The sequence below is a fragment of the Gavialis gangeticus genome, unplaced genomic scaffold (genome assembly GCF_001723915.1).
Source record: "Gavialis gangeticus isolate Ggan-Ray unplaced genomic scaffold, GavGan_comp1, whole genome shotgun sequence".
Taxonomy (NCBI): domain Eukaryota; kingdom Metazoa; phylum Chordata; order Crocodylia; family Gavialidae; genus Gavialis; species Gavialis gangeticus.
In genome coordinates, this window is record NW_017729001.1 from 11,870,163 (window position 1) to 11,878,065 (window position 7,903).

General features: G+C 45.3%; 1 long non-coding RNA gene across 1 annotated transcript in view; it reads right to left on the reverse strand.

Annotated features, from left to right (window-relative positions):
* Nucleotides 1-7,009: 7,009 nt before the first annotated feature.
* The window catches only part of LOC109290364, a 6,065-nt gene continuing 5,171 nt past the window's right edge, over nucleotides 7,010-7,903 (reverse strand). Inside the window, exon 2 of the long non-coding RNA XR_002095585.1 lies at nucleotides 7,010-7,844. This is a non-coding gene — a long non-coding RNA (uncharacterized LOC109290364). The remainder of the gene's footprint in view (nucleotides 7,845-7,903) is intronic.

Consider the following 7,903-nt stretch of genomic DNA (forward strand, 5'->3'; position numbering starts at 1 on the left):
GTCTGGGGCCAGGGCCGGGCGGCGCGGCCACGGCTCAGCCCCTGGCCGGGGGGACCGCGGGGCGGCCCAGCTGCAGCTACTGCAGCAGCATCAAGTGCCGCCCTCGCGGCTTCCCCCGGAGCATAGGCCAGGACCCCGCCGGCAAGGCCTGAGCTTCCTCTTATGTCTCAGAGGCGGATCGCAGTTGCTGGACTTAGTGGAGGCTACTAGACCTGTAGCTGCCTCCTGTTACCAACGCCCCGCGTCTGCCCCAACACTGTCTCCTGTTTGCTTTACAGCCACTGCTTCCCCTACCTGGCCCACAAGCCCAGTTAAAGCCTAGGAATCCTATTTTTTAAGACCTAGATCTGCAGTTTCTGTACCCTTTTAGTCCGTCTGCAGTCCTAGAGGACGTCAGTTCTGCAGGTGAAGGGGAAGTGAATTATTCTTAGACACTTACCTTAGCCAAAATGGCCAATGCAGAGCTCCCTGCAGCTGATGGGAGAGATGCTTTTGGCCAAACATAGCCATGACTACCAAGCTCTAACTCTGGAGGTTATCCTGAGTTTCTCTGAGCTTGCAGGAGCAAGTGGGAGATGCCAAACAGCACCTCTAAATCCAGAGCCACCCATAAGCACACTAGCTGTGTTTCACAGCAAGGACAGCAGTTCTTGTAGCCTCTATTCATGTTTCCCTTTATGGACCCCACATCATCCAAGAGCTGTGCATCTGGTTACAGGATGCTGGAGATACAGCCAAGCAAGAGGTGAAAACTCAAAGATACTTTGGTGTTAGATAGCAGGCAGGTGGGCACAATGATACCACCTTTCTATAGTGATTCCAAACCAGACCATTGAAATAGTTCTATTTTTACCTAGGTGGGAGACTTGGATACTGTGATGATAGTGACCATAGAAGCACCTTGATTCATAGACAGAGGTTTCCTATTTTAGGCAAATGAAAAATAAGCAGCTGAAATATTCGGTCCTTCCGGACGGCAGCAAGTCTCAGCAGAGATCTGGGGAGGAAGAAGGTGCTTGTGGTTAGGGCACAAGACTGAACAGAAGGTTTATTTCTGGCTGTGTCACAGCATCTCTGTGACCTTGAGCCATTTACTCACTTTCCTCCTTGGTGTTTCAGTTTCCCATTCGGGGCAGGAGGGCATTCCCTTGAATAGGACACTTTCACAAATGCTTTGAAATCATGCAACAGACAGCACTAAAGGGGGCAAGGGTTTGTACACCTGGGCCACGTCCAGATGAGCTAGGGCATGTGCCACACATTCAGGTATTCTCTGCACTGCAAGGTAGCGGGGGGGGGTTTGACCCCAGGATCAAAAAATCGTACAGAAAAGTAGGGCAGCATGTGCCACCCAAAACTGGAGCCTGGCTGCCCAGAGTCACACTCCAGCTGCAGCTCCCCGAAGCCCCCAAGTGAGATTGCTAGAGCCAGCACAATTGCTGGCCTCAGCCTCCCCTATGCCACTCAGGGTAATCTGCCAGGCACCAGGGTGTGTGGCACAGGCATCCTCCAGGGACACGCAGCAGCAGCAGCCCAAGGTGTGCGGCAGCTGCTTGTCCTCAGGGAGACAAATGTCCATGTTTGTGTGGATGCATCCCAGGAGGCTGCATGGGCTGGTGGGCGACTGGGAGTCCAGGAGACTTAGTAAACCTGCCTGCGCTTCAGTTTATCACTTTTTACCTAGTCCTCTTAGTCCTCCCTGACCTTTGTAAGATCTGAAATCAGTGGATGAGACATCCTTAAGTACAAGAATTATTAATCGGTTATTACAGCTTTAGTGGACTTGAGATGGACTAGATATAAATTCAACTCTCAGCTTGGCAGAAAGCCCAGCATGGGAAACCTCTGTCCTCACCAGCTGGCAGATCTGCTCTGTTTACGTGCATCACTTTTACATTTTATCATGAGAAGACTCTTGGAAAGCTAATTATTATTACCTGGGTCACTTTCACATTTGTGAGTACCGACTGCAGAATTGCTAAGGATTAGGCCCTCATTATGAGTCCCTAGAAAAAGGTCCTAGGTGCCAACTTCTGCTCAGGTTGAATCTGACGGAACAGTACGTTGGCATGCAAGGGTAATTTGGCCATAGCTGCTTGCAGAAAATTTAACCATTTTTCAGCATAACTTATTTCTCTGCATTCATCCCATGCTTCAGAATGATTTGCACAAGAGGCACTATCTGACCCTCAAACATCCAACAAATGAGAGGCTGGGGAGCAACATCTGTGGAAGCAAGTCTCAAGCCTTCCCTACTGCTGTTTCCTGGAACAAGCTGTGATTCTTACCCCACACAGCCAAACTCCCTTAAAACTTGAGCTTTTAGTCAATGGCAAGATAGACGTTGTCTACTGTCCCCATCGGGGAATGTAGACAGGACTCAAAATCCTTTGCATTAACGGCAAATCAAAACTGACTTCCAAGCATTTGTTTCCCCTGCCTTTCATCTCCAGTTCTTCCTGGGGTTGCAGGGCAGATTCAGGCCCTGCAGCTTGGCAGAGTAAGGATTAATGAGATCTAATGAGATGCTATTGCTGCTCTCCTGGGGGAAACAAGGGAGCTAACTGCTTTGACGGTTCATTAGGAATTGGTGAATCTATTTGCTGTGTGCATGCAGCTGAGAAATGCAGACACTCTCTAAAGGCTTGATTTTAGAGGAACTATTCCACTGATCTTTTAATAGCTAGCTTTGTGCATGCATACACACGCATCCATATGCCCCTCGCCTCATGCATCTTAAAATGCTTCACAGAGAGTCATGGTGCCATTTTACAGAAAGGGAGAGAGACATAGAATGAGGTGAAATGATTCACCCAAGTTCAAAGCCATACAATCAGCAGCAGAAAGTAGGTTTTATGGTCACTAGAAAATATACTGCCTTCCACTGTGTCCATATGCCCAAATGTGGAGAGTGGCGGTATGTGGCTGTTACCAATTACAGCATTTACCTTGCAGAAGTTCCAGATCAAACTGTCCCAGCTGTTTTCTCACTCCAGCCTTTCCTTTGGGGTTTCTTTGTTCTATTTTGTCATCTGCAGAAAAACTCAAAGTTTAAAGAGCAAAACAACAGCAATGGAGCTTGTCCCACTGATTATGGTATTGGGAAAGTGAGGCAGGCCTGGATACTTAGGCCTGGGAGAGAGGTCATTGAATCCACCCTTCTGCTCCGAGGCATCCCTCGAGTATTCCTGACAGGTGTTGGTCTAAAGAATTCCTAAAACTTTGAGTGCAGGTGATTCCACAACCTCCACAGGCAGCTTTTCCCAGGATATAACCATCCTCATAGCTAGATACGAGGAAAGCCTTTCTAATCTGGATCTTCTCTGCTGCAAATTAAATTGACTACTGTTTGGATATAGAGAACGCTTGATCACTGTCCTCTTTATAAGAACCTTTTACATATTGGAGGACTCTTATGACTCCCCTTTCCTGCCTGTCCCCTATTTTTTATAAGAAGAAACCCCATTCTTTCAGGCTTTTCTCCTAGGTGCCATTTTCTAAACCTCTCCTCATTCCCGTTGTTTTCCTATGTATTTTCTCCAGTTGGGCTACATTCTCCAGCTGGACACAACTCCAGCCAAGGCCTCACCAGCATGATATTTATAAAGGACTTGGAAGACAGGAAGTGACAAGTGCTACTAAAATGTTTTTATGTACTTACAACTCCAGTGAAATGCTGACAGCTCTGCAAGCCTTTCTGTGCTCCCAACTCAAACATGTCATCAGAGGATCCCACTTGACAAGGCCAGCTTTACTTAATAATACTCAAGGAAACAAATTCCTATGTTATTCCTAGTTTAAGAAAATGCTGTGGAGTGGGCTGGAACAAGGGAAGCAGACACCAAGTTCATTAAGTTGTGAGCTTAAACACAGCAGCATTACAAACCAGAAAGCGAGCACGCATGCATTACAGAGGGGTCAGAGTGGAGATGCAGAGCCAGAGATCAAGTTTCATGGCTGGCATATGCCTCCCATCTGACACCAGGAGTTACTGCCAGGCAAGTGCCAGCCAGAACCTCAAGTATTAATGAGGAAGTCAGTAGGAGCAAAACAACTCTGTGCAAATTTAAACCGGTCCAGACTGGTACAGAGCATTTGCTGTCCTTATTCTGAATGCGTCTGGGGACAGGCTTCCTACATAGGCTGTAACCAGAGGATAAGAGGCCTGCAGCTTGTAATCTGGATCCTATGGTCTCAAGGAGGGTGAGGCAGCCCCTGAGGCTGATGCAGAGGTTTGAAGGCAGAATTAGGCTTTTCTGTCACTGTGCTGAATGCTCCATCATAAAGCACTGGCAGAAATGGAAGAATATCAGTCCTTTTGCTGGACTGAAACTGAAACAGCAGCACCCTTTTGTATAGTCTGGGACAAAATGTACAGCATTTTCATGCAATGTTGATGAGAGCTACTTCCTGTCTCTGTAACAGGCAGGCAGCCCAGAGGCATTTGCAGTCAGGCTGTTTTTTTTCAGACTGTTATCAAAACTCCCCCTTCTTGAGCATATTAAAACAAACTATTACTTAGATCACTGCTATTTACTTGGTCTTATGTGGGTGTGTCACGGCAAGATATTACCACCCTCCTAGCTATGTTGTTAGGTACAAATCACAAGTTTGGCAAGGGAAAGATATTTCAGGCCAGAATATACCCCACCCTTACTCCATCCTTTTAAAGCTACAACACAGAAATGGTAGAAAAACAAGAGCAAGCCTGGTTAGGAAGAAAGGGGAAATACCTTTAGGAAGAAGGCAGTATGATATATATAGTAAGCAAGCATGGAAGCTGAGCCAACGAAGGAAAGAGCTCAGCTTATTCCAGGATCTTCCATTGCTCTGTTTTGTGTGAACCTGGGCAAGTTGCTTCCCTTCTGTTCATGCCATGCCTTAGCCTCCCTTTTTGTTTAAACAGGTGTAGCACTAGCATCACAGAGGTGTAAGAAAGGACTAGTGCCCAAAATATACTTTGAGAACTTTGGATACGAATCACTGGAGAAAAAAAAAAAAACTTGCAGTATTGTACTGGGGAGGTATAGATGTAATTCAAATTCTCCCCAAATCCCAGATATATATAGCACCAGCCATTTAAAATGTGAAGTAAAGATGTCAAGCAAGACAGAAAACATTAGAGTAGCAGAAGGAAATATGTATCCCTCACTCTTGTTTTTTTTAAACTTGTAGAAATCCTTTTAAACTTCATGATTTCTTCTTGTGGCTTTCAGCCAGTGTGAACCTGGGTAGCGAAGTCTGCATGTGCTAAAGGGAAATTTGGATCCTAAAAATAAATTTATGAAGTTTAGGAACAGTTAAGAGATGTGGAAAACCCAGCTGTGGAAACTCTATACCAGCATCTACGGGAGCTTTGACAGGTGGTGGGAACATTTCAGGCTTCCTTAGTTTTTAGGATGTTGACTCTGAACAAGGTGACTTGCTGGGGGTTGGATGGGATCAGAGGTCCTTCTGTCAATCTTCTACTCACCAGTTTCAAGGATGCACACCAAGTATTGACTTCACAGACTTTGAGAGAAGGAAAGGTCCCAAACACTGCTATTTAAGCTTCTAGGATTCTGGGCTAGAGCCACAAAGTTACCATAGGCCTTCCAATTAAGTATTTCTAATGCCAAAAGAAGATAAGACTACCTAAGAACACAGCCAGCTAGAAAGGAAGTAACATTCTTATGCCACCTTAGCAGGGGCAAAGAAAGGGCTGTGTGTCTGTTAAAAAAGGCAGTCTCTAACCAGAGCTAAGACAGGACACACTTCTCAGCTGTACAGTTCACTTTTTTCTTAGCTAGGCCTTGAGGTTCCTAGGATCCGAGACAGGCATTTGCCTGAAGGCAGGAGGAGGAGTTGTATCTGTCTGGGGAGAGTCTCCATTTTTTCCAGGTTTGTATGCATGCATTAGGCCAGTGGAGACAGCCTCTTTTATTACTCATCACAAAAGGACTCCTACACCATGTCCACCACAGAAGTACAGGATCTGTTCTTCCATGTGCCCGCAGCAAAAACAGCATTTGTCCTGCAGTTCTAGCGGTGGGGTTGCCATTTGCCATTAGCAGTTCTGGGTATGAAGGAAAGGTTCCAAATTGCCCTAGGAAAGAACACAAGGAGCCAAAAAGCCATCCACCTGGTGAGAGGTAGCATTGCTTTTTCTCATGTCAACCCAACATCTTTGTTAAGTATTGTAGAAGATGCACTAAGCAAGCCCTGCTCTTACAAAAGTTTATGCTGTACATCTCTAATTTAGTCTATAAGGTGCAAATCCACCTTCTGCCTGACTTTAGACTAAGAGAGCTCTACTTCTGTCTTAAGATGTAATACCTTTGTTAGTCATTTTGGGAGAGACTGAAGTAAAACAGGTTGCATACTATTCAAAGCACCCTTTCATCTTTTCTCACCTCCAAGTACAGGCATACCTCGGAGATATTGCGGGTTTGGTTCCAGACCACCGCAATAAAGCGAATATCACAATAAAGCGAGTCACACGAATTTTTTGGTTTCCCAGTGCATATAAAAGTTATGTTTACACTATACTGTAGTCTATTAAGTGTGCAATAGCATTATGTCTAAAAAACCAATGTACATACCTTAATTAAAAAATAACTTTATTGCTAAAAAATGCTAACCATCATCTGAGCCTTCAGCGAGTCGTAATCTTTTTGCTGGTGGAGTGTCTTGCCTCAATTTGTAAAAAACACAATAACTGCGAAGCGCAATAAAGCGAAGCGCAATAAAACCAGGTATGCCTGTATAACAATGGATTCCAGCTGCTCTGTCAGACAGACATTTGTTGCTGGGTCACCTTCTCCTGAAAGGAGTGAAGAAAATACCTAATCCAGCAAGCCCATCCAAATGCTGTCTAAATTCTTCTACAGTGCTGTGGAGGTAGCAAGAAAAGTCCTGTAGGGCAGGTGGTAGCTGCTTCTGACACTCAGAACTAAGAAAAATACAGGCTGTGTTCTATGCAGTCTTGGCTTCTACAGTCTGTCTCCAGGAAATGAATGCATGCAGCCTGCAGGGTTTAATTCTTGGTTTATTACTATTCAAAATCAGATCTCTGTATCACCTTCTACAGAGGCTTCACCTTTCAACAGAACGTACAAAAAATACACACAATAGAAAAAAATGGTAGGTAGTTGCTTGATATAAACCTAAGATACCCAAGAAGGCTAGACAGACTGTTTCAACAGAAGCAGTCCTACAGGCTAGGCAAAAGATGCCATTCACACAGGGAGAGTCACCCATTCTCCAAGGCCCAACTCCTGCCCCCATTGAAGACTTATGGAGCATTCCCAGAGGCTTCAATTTGAGGGATTGGTATAATTGCAAGAGCCAGTGACAAGCTTTTCTGCTCCTTCCCAAGACATTGTCTCTTTGATGTGCTACCAAGACAGGATAATCATACCAGCTCTTCTGGATTAACCTACACTCCACGGTCCAGTCATTTAGTGTTTAGGACTTTTGAGAAACGCCTTTTATTCTCTCCCTTAAAGCCCTGCACCAGCACTGACTGCAGCAGCTTTCAGACCACAATGGTAATGGAAAAGTGAACTTAAGTATCTCCCAAGGCATGCTCTTGGGCTCTAACAGTCAGCAGTGTCAAGCTAACACTCCAAAGAGTGCATGAAAAATTGCCTGGAGAAGGCACCAGTTTTTTGACATGCCAGCCAGGAAACTACTAGCAAGAATGAGACCCTGACCATACCAAGTACTTGCCCAAGCTCCCAATGTGACTGCAAACAGCCTAAGAGACTACTTAACAGCTAGTGGCTTTATGAACAAAGCCCCCTAGGGCCTGGAGCTGTAAGGGAGACATTAGGTAATCAGTTAGGCACCTCCATTCAACAAACCTCAGATCAGAACACTTGCAGGTCTGCAAAACTGCAGTGGTAAGTTGAAAGGCCATGAA